This window comes from Bubalus bubalis, chromosome 3 (assembly GCF_019923935.1).
Source record: "Bubalus bubalis isolate 160015118507 breed Murrah chromosome 3, NDDB_SH_1, whole genome shotgun sequence".
Lineage (NCBI taxonomy): Eukaryota > Metazoa > Chordata > Mammalia > Artiodactyla > Bovidae > Bubalus > Bubalus bubalis.
In genome coordinates, this window is record NC_059159.1 from 41,178,932 (window position 1) to 41,197,284 (window position 18,353).

The following is an 18,353-nucleotide window of genomic DNA, read 5'->3' on the forward strand; positions in this document are numbered from 1 at the left end:
ACTCACGATTGCATCACTCTTCTGTGCTCTTTAGAAGAACCGCAGGTCTCCACCCCAATTGCTCCGATTCTTCTCTGGCAAGAAGTCACCACCTCTGCTATACTGTGTGGTCTGTTTGACGGCCAAGCCCCCCTCAGCTTAACAACACTGAGAAGTGGGGGGCTCCCACTTGATGAGGGTGCCGACAGGACGATGAGAAACCAGAGGCCATTTCGTGGGTAGCCGACCAGGCAATGAGGTTTGGGGAAGGGCAATTCTTGGAAACTGAGACCTAGGAAATTGATCGGGTCCAGGTGTGGCTGAGGGAAACCTCAGCCTGTGAACCTTCTGGTTAAGGCAGAATAAGGAAGAACTTAGGTGATAATGTTTGGAGAAGATCTGGTGAGGTCGTGTGAAAGGAAACAGACACCAGCTTTGGGGTCCATGGAGGACTGCAGTGAACGAGTATTCCAACCAATGAGCTATGTGCAGCTCATTCAGTGTGAGTTGTTGTGCAGTCGATAAGTCGTGTCCAACTCTTGTGACCCCATGAACTGTAGCCCACCAGGCTCCTCTGTCCATGGGATTTCCCAGGCAAGAAATACTGGAGTGGGTTGCCTTTCCCTTCTCCAGCGGATCCTCCCAACCCCAGGGTGGAACCCGAGTCTCATGCATTGCAGACAGATTCTTTACTGGGGAGCCACCAGGGAAGCCCATTGTGAATATATCGAGCGCTTTCTGCGTATGAGGTCCTGAGCAATGCAGAACACAACCTTAACAGAAGGCACTGCTCTGACGAAGCCCTGGGAGAGAAGGCTATTAATGTGGGTGTTGATGGCTGTGGTTCTTGGGAGCATACACCTTTCATACCACACCAACCACACAAGGGTCTGCTTGGCATCCTTCAAACATCCCTAGATAAAACCTACAGCCTTAACCACAAGGCTACACTATCCTCAAATCCCCTCGGCTCACATCAATCGGCCTCCAAAGGATGGCTGGGGTCTCTCCGTATCACCTGCCCCCACTCATCTGATCAGGCCCCAGTACAGAGGACATGCATGGTTAAAGCAATCTTCTCTCATTAGACCAAACATGTTCTCGTGACAAAGCCTTCCGGTTCTCTTTTACCTTTTCCCCCCATTGAGAGTGGAAGAGCTGCCCTTTGTCTGAGCACCACAGTGATGCGTGCTTGGAGCGTGGCTGTGGGGCAGGTGCAGCCCTCACACCCGGCAGCGTTCATCCCCAGGAAAGCCCTGTCTGGGAAACGACACACTCAGCCAGTGACTCTTTCCTTCTAAGCCTCCCAGTCCCCAGAGTGACCTGAAGACTGGACTCAGCTGTGGAAAAGAACAGAGCTGGATGAAAAGCGTTAAGCTGGCGAGAAGCAGGGAGAGGACAGCAAGGTATGCTGGCCTGCCTGCTTTCTGGGACGCCAAACCCTGGTCTCACGTGCAAAGAGTGAGGAAAGAAGGATGCTGCCAACACCTGACTTCAAGGGTGCAGGGAATGTCAACTGAACTGGTTTTCAGAATATGTGGCTTGGAAGAGAGTTTCTAACTTGCAAGTACATATGAATACTTCACAAAGGCATCACAGTTCACACATGTATAAACTCACATTTTTTTCTAAAAAAGTTAAAATGATATAAAACTGGGAGTGTCCCAGAAAATATGGGACATGTGTTCACTATCACAAAACCTACTGATATAAGAGAGACAAAAAGCCACCCTTTTCCTCTGGTCCCTATAAGCTTATCTTTAGGGTTATTGTGATAATTAGACAGTTAATATGCAAAAATGCTTAGAACAATGTTAGGTGCACTGAATGCTATGTAAGTCAATTAAATAAGAAAAAAGGAACAACATGTTTAAATGCTTTAGGTTTGTATAACATACGGAACAAAAATCTGAAGTGACCCCAGAGACTCAAAGTTTATGAGGAAATTGTCTATACCCAGGGGCTCCACGACCAAGGGGAGAAAGAACCCAGAGCTGCAGCCATAGGGCCTGACTAGGAAGGTCTGTAGCATGGGGCCAGCACCCTTCTGGGTAAGTGCCTGGCCACACATCCCAAATTGAGTGCCCTGCACAGAATTCCCCTAGCTAGTTTGGAGGTGAAATGTCTAATTGCAGCTCTTTAGGTTTTGGTTAGGTAAACAGTTAAGAAATCTTGAGACTGAATCAAGATATACATGTCATTTTAAATGCTGACATATATATAGATATGATATTTTGATATATGAAATATTTGAATGCTAATTAGATACTTAATATTATTTAGGAATTATTAATTTGGGGGTACAGTAACAGTGTTACTGATTGTTCTTCAAACTCTAACCTTCTATATATCATATTTCAATATGGCGGAAATGATACAACAGCTGAGATCTGCCTCAAAATAACAGAAGGGGAGGGAGGCTGTGAAAGATATAGATGAAACCAAATTGGCTGTGAACTGACTATTGCTTCAGCTGGATAATGGGTATATGGAGTTCATGAGATTATGACCCTTCTGTGTAATCTAAAATTCTCTGTAATAATAAATAATTTTTTGTTGTGCTTAATGGAGAGGCATGCCTCAAAAGAAGATCCCAGGCACTGGCCAGAGGAGAGACAGGTTGCTTTGAAGAATCTGGAAAACAACAAAATTACCTGAAGGAAACCACTAGACGATGGATGATCAGGGCACCATGAATACTGAAGCAGTGGCTGAAGGGAAAATTGGAGGTGGGGTGGTGAAAAGACAAGAAAACTGGAATATTCTCCATAATCAAGAAGAACATATGTTCTTCCAAGGTTATTGCCAGTGAAACCTCATTTCCTTCCGAACACGTACACAAAGTTGCTGGGGCTTCTCCCTACCGCCTCCCTCAACACACACATGCCAGACAATTTCACTCCGCTCTGCACAGATTCCAGGGAGGTATCCTGGAGACAGACATCAAAGGAATTGGAGCTGGCAGCCCAGAACAGGTCATGCTGTCAGAGAGAGGCAAGGAACCACATGAAAAGCAAGAGAATTCACAGGACGTTTTATTATTGTTATTATTATTATTTTTAAAGAGCTCAGAAATGTCTTTCGTTTGAGTTTTAGTTTAAGGACAGCTACCTCAGGGAGGGAGGGGTGGCTTTGAAGTCATCTGGCCCAGAGCAGCACTCAGCGGCAGGCCAGCAGGGAAGGGAAATGCTGCACCCAGCGGAAAAAAACAGAGGGATCCATGCAGGCTGAGGGGGCTAGTCTCTCCTCCCTAAATAACAACCTGGAAGATTTATGCTTGCTAAACAGACAGGAAGGAAGGAAGGGAAGGAGGGAGGGAAGGAGGAAAAGGAATTGCTGCTAGATAGAAATAGTGTGGCTGGGGCCAGATTTGAAAAGGCTACCAAGGCCAGACTTGCAATTGCCCTTCTTTTTGTTTTGTTTTCATTCTTTAATATTTATGCTGTTGTTGTTTAGTCGTTAAATCGTGTCTGACTCTTTGCGACCCCATGGACTGTAACCTGCCAGGCTCCTCTGTCCATGGGATTTCCCAGGCAAGAATACTAGAGTGAGCTACCATTTCCTTCTCCGGGGATCTTCCCAGCCCAGGCATCGAACCCTTGTCTCCTGCACTGGCTGGCGGGTTCTTTACCGCTGAGCCACCAGGGAAGCCCCAACAACAACAACTATTTATTTATTTATTTCTGGCTGCACTGGGGCTTCGTTGCTGCTCAAGCTTTCTCTAGTTGCAGTAAGTGGGCTCCAGGCACGTGGGCTTCAGTATTTGTGGCACACGAGCTAAAAGTTGCTCTGAGGTATGTAGGATCTTCTTGGACCAGGATCTAACCTGTGTCCCCTGCACTGGCAGGTGGATTCTTAACCATTGGACCATCAGGGAAGTCCTGCGATGGCCCTTCTAAGCATCAGCAGCAGAACAAAAAGAGTAAATAAGTGAAAGGGACCTTGGTGAAACCCAGCCAATGATCCCTGACATACAGGGGCCAGCACTAGAGGACAGAGTGGCCTGAGAGTTAGAATAAGCAGTAACTGAAAAGCCCAGGATGGGGGTCCAAAGACAGAGGTGTGGTATCTACATCAGGACGGCAAGAGTTTGCCTGGATGTGACAAACTGGTGGGCTGGCCAAGGTCACAGCTTACAGCTGTCAGTAAGAAAAAAGAAAAAAAAGCCCCAAGCATAAAGCTGACCTCATCTCAGCAGCTACAACAAACACAGAAGAAAGAGAAAAGAGACATTCCCTGCTAGAACCCCCCATGGGGAGACTGGAGGGCCGAAAGAGTGACATAAATTTATACTAACACACTCAAGATCCAAAGGGAGGCTCTGTCAGCAACAAGGCAGGCAGAGGGGAACCAAGTAAGAAATTTGTCCTTTCCATGGGCAAATACAGGACTTAACAAAACTTCCTTCATTCCAGGACAAACAATATAGACTACGAAGCTTCCAGAAATATTCAGCATCACAACAGTAATGTATAAAATGTTCCACTGAAGGGCTTCCCTGGTGACTCAGTGGTAAAGAATCTGCCTGTCACTGCAGGAGACATGGGTTTGATCCCTGATTCAGGAAGATCCCACATGCCATGCTGCTGCTGCTGCTGCTAAGTCGCTTCAGTCGTGTCCGACTCTGCGACCCCGTAGACAGCAGCCCACCAGGCTCCTCTGTCCCTGGGATTCTCCAGGCAAGAACACTGGAGTGAGTTGCCATTTCCTGCTCCAATGCATGAAAATGAAAAGCGAAAGTGAAGCCGCTCAGTCATCTCCAACTCTTCGCAACCCCATGGACTGCAGCCTACCAGGCCCCTCCGTCCATGGGATTTTCCAGGCAAGAGTACTGGAGTGGGGTGCCACTGCCTTCTCCCCCACATGCCATAGAGCAACTAAACTGGTGTGCCACAACTATTGAGCCTGTGCTCTAGAGCCCGGGAACTGTAGCTACTGAGCTGGCACCGCAACTACTGAAGCCCTCTCAGCATGGAGCCTGTGCTTCGCAGCGAGAGAGGCCACTGCAATGAGAAGCCTGAGCGCCACAGTTAGAGCCGCCCCTACTCTCTGCGTCTAGAGACAGCCTGCACAGAAAGAACACCCAGCACAGCCAAAAATAAATAAATTATATATATATTTAAAGTTCCACTAAAAAAATGTTCCATTGAAGATACAAAGAGTAGGCTAGTGGAAACAGAAGGAAAATGTATGCTTGTTTTCAGACCAAAAAAAAAATTTTTTTAATTGACTAAGATGAGAAAATATTATAAGGAAACCAAAAATGCAATTGTACTTTTAAAATTTCCATTTAAAGACAATTTAAAACACCCAACAGAACCAATCCTGTAGAACTGAGAAGGGACTTTCCCAGTGGTCCAGTGGCTAATTTTACAACCTAGATGTCCATTGGCAGATGAATGAATAAGAAAGCTGTGGTACATATACACAATGGAATATTACTCAGCTATTAAAAAGAAAGCATTTGAATCAGTTCCAAAGAGGTGGATGAAACTGGAGCCTATTATATAGAGTGAAGTAAGTCAGAAAGAAAAACGCCAATACAGTATATTAATGCATATATATGGAATTTATATAACCAGATGTTCAAGCTGGTTTTAGAAAAGGCAGAGGAATCAGAGATCAAATTGCCAACATCTGCTGGATCATTGAAAAAGCAAGCGAGTTCTGGAAAACATCTATTTCTGCTTTATTGACTATGCCAAAGCCTTTGACTGTGTGGATCACAATAAACTGTGGAAAATTCTAAAAGAGATGGGAATACCAGACCACCTGACCTGCCTCTTGAAAAACCTGTATGCAGGCCAGGAAGCAACAGTTAGAACTGGACATGGAACAACAGACGGGTTCCAAATAGGAAAAGGAGTACGTCAAGGCCGTATATCGTCACCCTGCTTATTTAAGTTATATGCAGAGTACGTCATGAGAAACGCTCGGCTGGAGGAAGCACAAGCTGGAATCAAGATTGCCAGGAGAAATATCAATAACCTCAGACATGCAGATGACACCACCTTTATGGCAGAAAGTGAAGAGGAACTAAAGAGCCTCTTGATGAAAGTGAAACAGGAGAGTGAAAAAGTTGGCGTAAAGCTCAACATTCAGAAAACTAAGATCATGGTATCTGGTCCCATCACTTCATGCAAATAGATGGGGAAACAGTGGAAACAGTGAGAGACTTTATTTTGGGGGGCCCAAAATCACTGCAGATGGTGACTGCAGCCATGAAATTAAAAGACACTTACTCCTTGGAAGGAAAGTTATGACCAACCTAGACAGCATATTCAAAAGCAGAGACGTTACTTTGCCAAGAAAGGTCCGTCTAGTCAAGGCTATGGTTTTTCCAATAGTCATGTATGGATGTGAGAGTTGGACTATAAAGAAAGCTGAGCACCGAAGAATTGATGCTTTTGAACTATGGTGTTGGAGAAGACTCTTGAGAATCCCTTGGACTGCAAGGAGATCCAACCAATCCATCCTAAAGGAGATCAGTCCTGGGTGTTCATTGGAAGGACTGATGCTGAAGCTGAAACTCCAATACTTTGGCCACCTGATGCGAAGAGCTGATTCATTTGAAAAGACCCTGATGCTAGGAAAGATTGAAGGCAGAAGAAGGGGAAGACAGAGGATGAGATGGTTGGATGGCATCAATAGACATGAGTTTGGGTGGGCTCCGGGAGTTGGTGCTGGATGGCATCAATGGACATGAGTTTGGGTGGGCTCCGGGAGTTGGTGTTGGACAGGAAGGCCTAGCGTGCTGCAGCGCATGGGGTCGCAAAGAGTCAGACACGACTGAGTAACTGAACTGAACTGATGGAATTTAGAAAGATGGTAATGATGACCCTATATGCAAGAGAGCGAAAGAGACACAGATATAAAGAACAGACTTTTGGACTCTGCGGGAGAAGGCGAGGGTGGGATGATTTGAGAGAATAGCACTGAAATATATATATTACCATATGTGAAACAGATCACCAGTCCAAGTTTGATGCATGAAATAGGGCACTCAAAGCCGGTACACTGGGACAACCCTGAGGGACGGGATGGGGAGGGAAGGGGGTTCAGGATGGGGGACACATGTACAACCATGGCTGATTCATGTCAATATGTGACAAAAATCACAACAATGTTGTAAAGTAGCTATCCCCCAATTAAAATAAATAAATAAATAAAAAGAATCTGCTTTCCAGTGCAGGGAGCATAGGTTCAATTTCTGGTCAGGAAATTAAGAACCTGCCTGCCGTGTGGTGGGGTCAAATAAATGAACAAATAGCATTGAGAAGAACACAATGAAAGCAGGGAAAGAAAACATGAAAGAAGATAAAATTGAGGCTAGAACAAATGAAAAGGAAATAATAACTAAAATGTAACAGACTCTTCCACCAAGTAATTCTTAGGAATTTATCCTACCAAACCAACCAACGATACGCACAAGGACGTATACAGAAGTAAGTTCAGGGTTTTCCCTGGTGGCTCAGCAGTAGAGAATCCGCCTGCCAATGCAGGAGACACAAGTTCGATCCAGGTTTGATCTCTGGTCCAGGAAAACCCCACATGCCACAGAGCAACAAGCCTATGTGCCACAGCTATTGAGCCTGTGCTCGAGAGCCTGGGACCCGCACTGCTGCAGCCTGCGCGCCTACAGCCTGTGCTCTGCAGCACGAGAAGCCACTGCAACAAGAAGCCTGCCCACCGCAACTAGAGCGGCCCTGCTTGCCGCGGCTAGAGAAAATCCAATGCGGCAGTGAAGACCCAGCACAGCCGATGAACAGATAAATAACAAATCTTTTAAAAGGCAAGTTTCTAACAGCATTGATTACAACAAAATTTGGAACTGGTCTGTTTCCCATGACTGGCAATTGTTAAATGCTAAATTATAAATTGTTAAATTCTAAATGGCTCATTTATATAGTGGAATACCATGTGGCTACTGAAGATCATCTTTTAGAAGACTATATTCTTACATGGAAATATGCATACACAGAAAACAGATAAGGCTGCCTTGTGACACAGGAACATCAGTTACCTCTGGTACAAGACCTGTAGGTGATTTTCCCCTCTATGCACTTTTCTGTACTTTCTAATTTTCTACAATGATCCTGTACTACTCCTAAAAAAGAAAAAATAATCCCAATAGATGTGTTGGTAAAAGAAGAAAAAAAAAAATCTTGAGCAACTTTAAAATGCAACATTAGTGGGAGTTCCCTGGTGGTCCACTGGTTAAGACTCCATGCTTCCACTGCAGGGGGTGCAGGTTCAATCCCTGGTCAGGGAATGGGGATCCTGCATGCCTCGCTGTGTGGCCAAAAAAAAAAAAAAAAAAGAAAATGCAACAATAGGACTGCCAAAAATCAATTCCACTGAGGTCAAAGGCAGCTCCCCTCACGAAACTATCGCCTGGACAAGTCTCCCCACCACTACTCAGAACTGGCACCTCACCACTTGTCTTATTGTACAACAACCCAGTGGGCTTTCCAGAACACCTAAAAACAGGATTCCACTGCACAGCCATAAATTCACAGCATGTGTTTGCCTCCTTGAATTTACTACGGGGAAGACAGGCGCGAGACTCCATCCTCCCTTCCCTGTGCCAACATACTTCACTGCTTTAAAATAAGCTGTCAATTGCTAAAGGTAAATATTAGGGTTAGCTCCTTCTCAGGCGTCATAATTCTCTCTTGACTCAAATGTTTGTGAATTTTAAATCTCTCAACCAAGGTACTTGTCCTGCATGAGGTTACCCTGTGGGCAACTGCCTCCCAGCTCCATATTAACTGTTCTGGTGCACGGACCTCCAGAGAAAAGATACAGAGAGGAAAATGGAGGTTCCAAGGAGATCTACTGACGGAGGGTTCTGAGATCACAGTGGGAAGGCGGAAGGATTCCCTGGCCAGGTCCTCTGCTCTCACTCCCAGGAAGGTCTACTCTCAACACTCTCAACAACTGAACATACTTTGTCCACCTCACTTCTCCCAGCCCTCAGTCACTGAACATACTAAGCAATAATACCTTGTCATTAAATCATATATCTTTCTTTAAAAGAACATTACTAACAAATATGAAATTAACCCTGCCCAAAGAATCTATTATTGCTTGTCCTGTTTCATGAACAACAACAACAACAACAAGAGGTTAGAAAAGGAAAATCAGATAGTCATAAAATCACAACGCTGGAAAAGACCTTAAAATTTAGCTCTATGTCTCCTGACAGGTGAATGGATAAGCAATAATGTGGTACATTCAAAAGATGGCAGAATTCTAGTCAGCCTTAAAAACAAAGGAAATCCTGATACATGCTACAACATGGATGAACATGACTGATGATGCTCAGTGAAATGAGCCAGACACAAAAGGACAAATTCCGCATGGCTTCACTTAGATGAGGGCCCTAGGTGAGTCAAATTCAGAAACGGGAAGTAGAATGCTGGTTCTCAGGGGCTGGAAGGGGAGGGAATGAGGAGTTACTGTTTAACAGGCACACAGCTTTAGGTACAGAGTTTCAGCTGGGGAAGATGAGAAAGTTCTAGAGATGTATGATGGTGACAGCTGGACAACACACTTAAAAACGCCTAAAACGGTCCATTGTTAGGGGTGCTCTACTGCAACAGAAAATAAGCCTTCTGAAAGGTCATTTAGCCCAACAACTCTTCCACTAAAAAAAAATTAAAAAAAATTTTTTTTATACATAACTTGCTAAAACTTCTCTACAGAGAGCTTGGAATCTATATCTTGTTCCAATATCACCCATATTAGACCCAAATTCCAAGGAGATCAAGTATACTTCTGACTTTGACGTTTAAAGTTTATACCAGACCTCTATGGACAAGGGCTACCTTCTAAAGGAGTGATTTTTCTGGGAATTCCCTGGCAGGCCAGTGGTTAGGATTCAGTGCTGATTTCACTGCCAAGGGCCCGGGTTCAAGCATGACCAAAACAATTTTTTTTTAAATATAAGTAAGTAAAGGAGTCAGGACTTCCCTGGTGGTCCGATGGTTACAACTCTGTGCTCCCAATGCTGGGGGCCCAGGTTAGATCACTGGTCAGGGAAACAGATCTCACAGGCCACCACCAAGAGTTCACAGGCCACAACTAAAGATCCTACGTGCCACAACTAAGACCCAGAGCAGCAAAAGAAAAATGAATCATAAATAAATATTTAAATTAAAAAAAAAATAAAGCCGTGATTTTCCCATCAGCTGCAAAAGCCTTGCTTTGTGCTCCTATGAGCTGAGGCACCTTCTCTTACCTGTTCTCTCTGCTTCAATCAGTGGTGATGCTGTGAGCCATGGGAGGGTTCTTCCAGTTAAACAGCCGGCAAAGGGCCAAGAGTCTGGTGGATCTTTGTGTATTTGTTTATGTGGTTTAAGTAGCTAAAAATGACCAGAGTTTTTTTCTTTTATCTGACAAATTAACTGGGTTTGTCAGTTGTTGGGGTAAAAGTGGTGAGAGATGTGGGGAGGGAAGGTTGAAATCTCTCCCTCATTCCCACCTCGAAAACATCAGGCTTTGTTTTGGGATTTCCTGCTAGAAACTAAACAGAAAAATCCAGGAATGCTTGGGCAGAGGTCAAAATGTCTTAAATTGTGGCCAGTGGGGTCAGTGTTTTCTTCCAGGTGAGGGCCACACAGGGGAAAATTTCAAACCCAACAGTGATAAACCTCCTACCAACTGTGAAACACAGTGAGAAGATGGCACAAAATAGAAAAATGGATTTTTCTGAAATGGAAGCGGACGCGCCCCGGGCTCGCCAGAAAGCTCTCTGAATGGTGGTCTCGATAATCCACAACGTACTATCTGTAACAGGGAGGATTTCTCCCTAAAGAACTCGTGGAATTGCCAAGAGAGGCCGAAAGCCCTCTTCTGCAGTCTTCAGGCCTGTCCCTGTAACAAGCCACTCACTTTGTCACCGCCCTGACGCACGCCTTCGCATTAGCCTCACAGGCCGGTCTTTCCCCTTCTAGTGCCTCCAACAAAACTGTACCGTAATAATTTTGCTCACACGCCACAATCATCATCTCATGCTTCTGCTCAAAACCCTTTAAGAGCTGCTTTAATCATTTTATATTCAGTGTAAACTTTCTAGTCTGCTTCTCCAGCCCTACCCGCAGTGCAGACTTCTTCACTTCTATTCCCAGCAAGCACATCCATCCCAGGCCCTCCCAGGAACTGGGTGCGAGTCCCCGGTCTGACTTTTACAGCTGTGTAGTCCACGACACTTATGTGAATGTAGAGGCTGGATTTAGGGGACAGGTCTGAGCTTTGATGCCCGCCTCTGTCACTTGCTAATTTGCATGGCTTGAGTAAGTCACTTTACTTCTCTGAGCCTCAACTTCCTCACGTGAAGAAAGAGGATTTAAATAGCACCTACCTCACAGGGTGGTTCGGTGGATAATGTGGAAAAGAGCAGGCAAAGCGTGGGCATGGGGCTTGATCTCTGGCCTATTTTTCCTCAGTCTCTATAAATGTGAGTTCTGCCATATCCCAGCACTGTTGTCAGGAATACATACTGGGGAAAGCATTTTGAGTTTGGGGTTTTTTTATTATTAATTAAGTAATTTGAGTGCATCCGGTCTTAGTTGCAGCATGCAGGATCTTTTTCAATGCGGCTCCTGGGCTTAGTTGCTCCATTGCACGTGGGATCTTAGTTCCCCAACCACAGATTGAATCCGCATCCCCTGCGTCGCAAATCAGATTCTTTACCACTGGACCACGAGGGAAGTCTAAGAAAGTACTCTGAAACCAGTCCAGTGCTATGTGGAGCGTAAGTGTTATGACCACTTTTGAGTCCTGTTGGGAAATCTCCCTAAATGTTCCTTCTTCCCTGCCTTCCAGGTGGAGGCAAGCCCTGCCCTTCTTGGGGGAGCTTCTATGACCAATGCGAGGGGTCCTGGGCTTGCCTTCTGATTCCTTTCACAGGACTGAGTGCCATCTTCTCTTGTTCTTTATTGCTTCTCTGACCCAGGTAGGGTCTTTTCTCTTTAAGGAGAAAGAGAAATTCTCCTTAAAAAGGAAAATTCTCTTCTTCTTTTCTCTTTAAATTCCCTGGAACCCACTCATCCATACTCGTGAATGTCTCCCCCTCTGCCCCCGCCCCTCCCAGTCTGCCAGGTACAGACCAGGTACAGAGTGCAGCATTGGGAGTTGCACCCCAGCAGTTATCCTTAAAGCTAAAATCACCAAGAGCCCACCAAGGGCCAAATCGGGCCCTCAGATGTGTTGTTTGACACACATACACAATGTTTTAAATTTCAATTAGTTAACAACGGAGGCACTAGTGCTAAAGAACCCACCTGCCAATTCAGGAGACGTAAGAGACGTGGGTTCAATCCCTGGGTCGGGAAGATCCCCTGGAGGAGGGCATGGCAACCCACTCCAGTATTCTTGCCTGGAGAATCCCAAAGGACAGAGGAGCCTGGGGGTCTACAGTCCATTGGGTCACACAGAGTCAGACAGGACTGAAGCGACTTAGCACAGCACAGCACTTAGAAATCAGAAGAGCCCACAGTTTGTAAACATTTTGCAAGATCTGATCATCCAGGTCTGCGTTCCAGCAAGGCTGCTGCTCTGAGATGAGAATGCTCTCCCCACTCCTCTTCCATTTGCCCCAGGCTCGCCGCTCTCCCTGTCTCCTCTGGACTCACACTTATCAGTTTACACAGGATGGAGCTGAGACAAAAGGGAATTACTCTTCTCTCCTAAGTCTCTACCAAAGGTTAGAAAAGAGAAGATACACTAAAAGGGAGCTATGTTTCCAGAAAAACAGACAAGAAGTATGTTTCTTTGTAGAAAAGAAAATTATTCCTATACATTTCTTAAGCACAGAACGTCGTGTGGAAATTCCCCATGAGCTTCATGCAATCAGGGGGCAGTCAGTATCTGAACTTGCTGCCCAATGGCATGATCTAGAATCCCAAGTGGGTCTTCAAGGAACCTTGGGAAATGAGTGTTTCCCAGATCACAGTGTTAGAAGCTGGACCCTGAAAAGCCAGTGGCCACTAAGATCACAGAGATAGAAGTTGGATACTGAAAAGCCAGTGGCTACTAAGGGTATGGATGTTTCTCCCAAGATAATGAACAGGGGGACCCAGTACCTAAAAGCAGATTACAGGAGCCATGGGGCAGAGGTGACCCAACAGCACCTTCCTCATTCAGGGTGTCTGGGGCAGCCACCTTCTATGTGTTACCAGTTGCTTATCTCATTTCTTACCCTCTTTCTCTAGAATCTTATCAATTCTGCCCTTTCATAGAAATGCTAATCTTTCAGAAATGACCAACCAATCAGGAGGTCCTCTGGGTTAGGTCAGCAAACCACAGGCTGGAAATGTCCCTGGGGTCCTGGGACCTTGGCTGTTTTCACCCTGTTGGCTGCTCAAAGGGCTCTTTCTTTGCTGTTACAGACATTCTTCCCTGGGGGAGAGAGAGAGAGTGTGCATGCGTGTGTTGTGCATGAGTGTGTGTGTGTGTGTGTGTGTTGGGGTAGGGAGAGACTCGTGTGTGTGTGTGTGTGTGTGTGTGTGTGTGTGTGCTGGGGCAGCCACATGTTAGTGTGTGTGTGTGTGTGTGTGTGCGCGTGCACTGGGGTAGGGAGAGACTGTGTGTGTGTGTGTGTGCGCTAGGGTAGCTGGGTGTGTGTGTGTTGGGGTAGCTGTGTGTGTGTGTGCGTGTGTGTTGGGGTAGCCAGGAGAGTGTGTGTGTGTGTATGTATATGTGTGTGTGTGCTGGGGTAGCTGGGTGTGTGTGTGTGGGTGTGTGTGTGTGCTGGGGTAGGTGTGTGTGTGTGTGTGTGTGTGCTAGGGTAACTGGGTGTGTGTGTGTATGCTAGGGTAGCTGGGTGTGTGTGTGTGTGTGTATGCTGGGGTAGCTGGGTGTGTGTGTGTGTGTTGGGGTAGCTGGGTGTGTGTGTGTGTGTTGGGGTAGCTGGGGGTGTGCATGTGTGTTGGGGTAGCTGGGTGTGTGTGTGTGTTGAGATAGCTGGGTGTGTGTGTGTGTGTTGGGGTAGCTGTGTGTGTGTGTGTGTGTGTTGGGGTAGCTGGGTGTGTGTGTGTGTGTTGGGGTAGCTGGGTGGGTGTGTGTGTGTTGGGGTAGCTGGGTGTGTGTGTGTTGGGATAGCTGGGTGTGCGTGTGTGTGTTGGGGTAGCTGGGCGTGCGTGTGTGTGTTGGGGTAGCTGGGCGTGTGTGTGTGTGTTGGGATAGCTGGGTGTGTGTGTGTTGGGGTAGCTGGGTGTGTGTGTGTATGCTGGGGTAGCTGGGTGGGGGGTGTGTGTGTGTGTGTGTGTGTGTGTGTGTGTATGCTGGGGTAGCTGGGTATGTGTGTGTGTTGGGGCAGCTGGGTTAACAAAAAGGAGACAAGAGGTTGACCGAGTCTACATGCAATCGCTATTCTGAGCTCTCCCTTTTCCAATTCTCTAGCCTGCCTTATCTCCAGTAACACCTAGGCTAAGACATTCCTGTCAAAGAGGCCATATTTGCTTCCCAATTCTCCAAAACTATGCCCCCATAAGCCATTGTGGGACACAGGGAGAAAGAATAGGTTTTAGAAAGAAAGCCATCTGACTGATTCTGCCACTTTGGGCACATCTCTTATCTCTCTGGGCCTCAGTTTCCTCATCTTTACAACGGGCGTAATGATGCCTACTTCACAGAGTTTGTGTGAAGATTAAATGAGGCAGCACATGGGAAGTCCTTTTCATCTCAGTGCTTGGCAACTGGAAGACTCCACCTTAAGCGACAGCCTGGGTCTGTTATTAGGGAGCTCAGCACATCTCCAGGGCAGCTGCTAGAGGCAGAGTTCAGTTCCTGGCTCCACCTCTAGGAAAATGACGCAGGCCAGTGGTACCTCACTCAGTGTGCTGGGTGAGAATTTAATACAAAGCATTTAGACAGGGCCTGGCAAAGTTGGCACGCCCGATATGCAAATAAAAGCTGTGATTTTTATTTTTGTTATGACTCTTTATTCTCAGCATCCTTCCTTCTCTGTGTCTTTCCAGATCACTAACCACTAAATACCTGAGCGTAGTACTAACCTAAAAGCATGTTAGTCCTGATCATCATCAGAACCTTATGTGGGATGGTACAGAGCTGTCTGAATGCTGGGGACTTGATGTGGGAAGGAAGGACACACCTTCCAGCCTAGTCTGGACTCTGTGTATGAATGACGGGCTGAGAGTTGGTACCTACTCACTCTCCTAGACATGATGGGCAGACAGAACGGGTTGCTCAGGAACTTCACTCATTTTACATATGGCATGTTTTCTGTACCAGGCATGTGCTCTATGCTGGGGACAGAGCAGTGAACAAGACCCAGGAATCTGCATTTTTAAAAGCTCCCCAGTGACCCTAATTTATCAGCCAGGGTTGAAAATCACCCCATGATGTTGCACTTGGAGCAAGCACCTGAGGGAAGCCTAACAAAACTGGGATGCCAGCACCATTCCCTGTCTTCTCTCCCCACTGCACTTGGAGGCTGAGACCTGTATTCCCTACAATGATGTGGAATCACCCAAGAGAATAGGAAGAGCAGAGACTGAGCCTCCTATTCCCTCCACTGGCCTCTTTTACCGTACCTCCCTTCTTCAATCTGGAAAGAGCAGCGAAGTGAGGACCCTCCACCCCACTGGGGAGGCCTGGGACTTAGCCTGAGCTCCAGCCTGGGAGCAGCAGCTGGGGCTGGTGCAGGCAGACATTATCCATCCTTCACCCCGTGCGCAGGCTCGACACCCTGTGATAACAACCATTTGGTGAGCAGCTTCTGGGAGGGTAATGCTTGGGCTAAACTGCTCTACAGCCAGAAGTAATTTGCCCCAACTACTGGCCCAGCTTGGAGGCTAAACAATTAGTGGGGTTGATGACAGCCTGACGCTTGAGAAATCACTTTTTTTAAACAGAAGAGGGGAGAAAAGGTTGCTTAAAAGGAGCCCTTTAACTCAGAAGGCAGTCCCATCCACCTTTCAAATTCAATACCCTCCGAATACACATCCATCAGTCACAGCAGGAAATCTTTCAACTCATGAAAAAGCAAGAGAAGGAATTCAGATCAACATCACGGACCGGAGCAATAAAGCTGGTGCCGATTCACCCCTTCCCCTTGAGGCAGGAAAGAATCAAGGAAGAATTTCAAAATCTTTTTATACAATTAGAGAAAGGGATCCTGTGGGGGAAGGGAGCAAGGACAGAGATCAAGAAGTTTAAGGTTTGCTCTTTTAAGCTCAAAATAAATCATGGTAAGAAAGAACTAGGAGCTTTTCTTTAAAAAAAAAAAAAAAAAAAGATCTTATCTAAGGCCGGAAGAGCATCTAGTGTTTGGGGGAAGGGTGGGGTGAGCAAACCGTCAGGCCGGGAGCAATCTTTTCACCCCTTCATCAAGTCCCCCAAAACAAAAGCAGACTCTGTCCCAAGCTTCCAGAATTTTACAATCTTGAATTACAGCTTTCAAATAATTCAGATTCCACTACAGCAGATCTCAGAGGGGGAGGCAGACTACAAAGAAAATCCTGTAAAATATATCCAAACAACTGTACCCAAAATGGTAGCAGGGCAAAGAACCAGATGATATGGTAAATTTGGCTCAAGAGAACCCGTAGAGACAGCTCTGTAAGAAATGCACATTCATCATTTCCCCAAACTGCTCTTTCTAGAAGTCTAACTTTTATGCCGACCCTTGATCATTTATGCAACAAAAGCAAACGACCCAGGACCCTAGTACTAAACATATAAAAAGCATTTCCTCAAGAAAGCCATGAAAGTAAAAGACGCTTGCTCGTTGGAAGAAAAGTTATGACCAACTTAGACAGTATATTAAAATGCAGAGACATTACCTTGCCAACAAACATCCCTCTAGTCAAAGCTATGGTTTTTCCCTGATAGCTCAGTTGGTAAAGAATCCGCCTGCAATGCAGGAGACCCCAGTTCGATTCCTGGGTCAGGAAGATCCCCTGGAGAAGGGAAAGCCTACCCACTCCAGTATTCTGGCCTGGAGAATTCCATGGACTGTAAGTCCATGAGGTTGCAAAGAGTCGGACACAAGTGAGTGACTTTCACTTTTACTTTCATGGTTTTTCCAGTAATCATGTATGGATGTGAGAGTTGGACCATAAAGAAAGCTGAGCGCCAAAGAACTGATGCTTTTGAACTGTGGTGTTGGAGAAAACTCTTGAGTCCCTTGGACTGCAAGGAGATCAAGCCAGTCCATTCTAAAAGAAATCAGTCCTGAATATTCATTGGAAGGACTGATGCTGAAGCTGAAACTCCAGTACTTTGGCCACCTGATGCAAAGAGCCAACTCATTAGAAAAGACCCTGATGCTGGGAAAGACTGAAGGCAGGAGGAGACGGGGACAAAAGAGGATGAGATGGTTGGATGGCATCACCAACTCTATGGACATGAGTTTGAGCAAGCTCTGGGAGATGGTGATTGACAGGGAGGCCTAGCGTGCTGCAGTCCATGAGGTTGCAGAGTCAGACACAACTGACCGACTGAACTGAAGAGAATCGAAGTTCTTTAAAATTGATATATATCAGTTGGCTGCTTGGCCATGATGGACAGCCCAGGTTTGGGTTGTTTTTGAGCACTACTCCCTCTTGGTTTGGTCCAAGATTTTCTTTCCTTTTCCTCCAATCAGTGAGAAAAATGTATGTATGTTCATATATGTTAACAAAGACCTGCATATCTATATTTCTAAAATGGATCTCTGCCTCTCTTCCAAAGCTTCTTTATTTATTTGAAGATTTAAAAACTTATCATCCCCATCAGTAGAGCGTTCTAACCATCACAGAATTGGAGCTAATTGTTGTAACCCCAGCACTCAGGAACCAGACTGCAATTTTTACAATTCTTCTCTGTAGAGATGCCCGAGCTCTCTTTCGGCAGACACGTATGGTTAAATCCAGGGTCTTTTTCAATAAATACATTTTTTACATGTGAGCCAGGGGGCTGTCTGTCAGCTGTGGGGAGGTAAACCTCCTGCTTCGGGCGCGCTCCCGGCAGAAGCTGGCAACCCTGCTTCCATGTATGGAAGTGAACGAAAGCAGTAAAACCTCAGGCATGAGCCTGGGCAGGGCTGGGGGTGGGGGCAGCATTCCTCACCGTGCAGCAAGTCCTGGCCCAGAGGGATGGAAGGACTCTGCCCTGCATCCTGTCCATCCTGTGGATTCTTTAGTGAATTCTTCCAGGGAACAGCCATCAGGGCAGAAATGATGGGAAACAGAAAAACAATGGGTACCTGGATGTGGAGGCTCATCCACTCAGACAGCATGGACAGAGGGGGCCAGGCTATCTCCAGAGAAAAGCCCCGGCCCTAGAAATCAGTCCCACTGGGTGCCTGCATGCATGCGCTGACCTCAGCACGTTGGAATGCAGAAATCCCCCCACTCTCCGGCCAT

General features: G+C 46.2%; 1 protein-coding gene and 1 long non-coding RNA gene across 2 annotated transcripts in view; both read right to left on the reverse strand.

The window, feature by feature from the left end:
- Positions 1-3,504, reverse strand: part of LOC123465576 — a 46,749-nt gene extending 43,245 nt beyond the window's left edge. The window contains exon 1 of the long non-coding RNA XR_006640815.1: positions 7-3,504. This is a non-coding gene — a long non-coding RNA (uncharacterized LOC123465576). The remainder of the gene's footprint in view (positions 1-6) is intronic.
- NXN (nucleoredoxin) overlaps positions 1-18,353 on the reverse strand; it is a 161,036-nt gene that overhangs the window by 116,108 nt on the left and 26,575 nt on the right. The gene's annotated exons all lie outside the window — the stretch shown is intronic.